The sequence below is a fragment of the Limulus polyphemus genome, unplaced genomic scaffold, assembly GCF_000517525.1.
Source record: "Limulus polyphemus unplaced genomic scaffold, Limulus_polyphemus-2.1.2 Scaffold12705, whole genome shotgun sequence".
Lineage (NCBI taxonomy): Eukaryota > Metazoa > Arthropoda > Merostomata > Xiphosura > Limulidae > Limulus > Limulus polyphemus.
The window spans coordinates 1-1411 of record NW_013678315.1 but is presented as its reverse complement, the minus strand read 5'-3'; positions in this window follow the sequence as shown (position 1 = coordinate 1411).

Sequence of the window (1411 nt, the reverse complement as noted above, 5' to 3'; positions counted from 1 at the left end):
AAAATCCAATCCAAACTAACAGCGACATAACGGCATACCTCTTTTTTATGTTATTTGATTGTTTGACGTCATGTTTAATGATGTAAGTGGATCGTGGGTTGTGTGAAGAGACTGAAGCCTAATCTACTGCAACGTAAAGATAGAACTGCCAACTGCAACAACTTCCGCGAATAAAGAGTCCTTTAAACGCGCTCTATTTTTATATAAACTTTTCAAAAAAGAACACACGTACGTTTATTTTAAGGGTGGAATTAGCATTAAAACTCCATTGTTTTACATCCAAAACTAACTAACTAATATGGCAGTAATTTAGGTTTTTAAATCTCACAAGCCCCATTGAGGGACCTGAGAGAAAACCTGGGGTGCTCAGAAACTGATGTTTCTCTTCAGCTCCAAACGCGAGATTAAGATATTAGACAAGAGTTATAGTCTGTTATAAGAGGTATGAATAATGTTTATGCACTACGTCTTATTTCCAAAGGTCTCGAAGGTATTTATATACAGCTTCATAAGCGCATGCGCAACATTTTATTTCTCTCTGAATGATGGCTTTGTTTGTTTGTTTTTGAATTTCGCGCAAACCTACACGATCGCTATCTGCGCTAGCCGTCCCTAATTTAGCACTGTTAGACTAAAGGGAAGGCAGCTAGTCATCACCATCCACCGCCAACTCTTGGGCTACTCTTTTACCAACGAATAGTGGGATTGACCGTCACATTATAACGCCCCCACGGCTGAAAGGACGAGCATGTTTGGTGTGACGGGGATTCGAACCCGCGACCCTCTGATTGCGAGTCGAGCGCCCTAACCACCCGGCCATACCGGGCCCTCTCTGAATGATCGTGTTCAATGCCTCACCATGCACACCTGTACGAGTACATTTTTAAAATATAAAAAGGCACATAGTAACACCAACAATACAGGTATAACTACTCTTAATATACCCATCATAGAGCTATCTGTAATATTTAGCTACCTGAAAGTTACCCATGACATAGCTAGTAGTTACCCATAATATACCTAGCTGTAATAGTTACCCATCATAAAACTAGCTGGGGAATGTACCCATGATATAACTAGCTTTAACAGATACCCATGATATAACTAGCTTCAAGAGGTACCTATGATATAACTAACATTAACAGGTACTCATGATATAACTAACTTTAACAGGTTCCAATGATATAACTAGCTTTAACAGATACCCATGATATAACTAGCTTTAACAGATATCCATGATATAACTAGCTTCAAGAGGTACCTATGATATAACTAACATTAACAGGTACTCATGATATAACTAACTTTAACAGGTTCCAGTGATATAACTAGCTTTAACAGATACCCATGATATAACTAGCTTTAACAGATATCCATGATATGACTAGCTTCAAGAGGTACCTATGATATA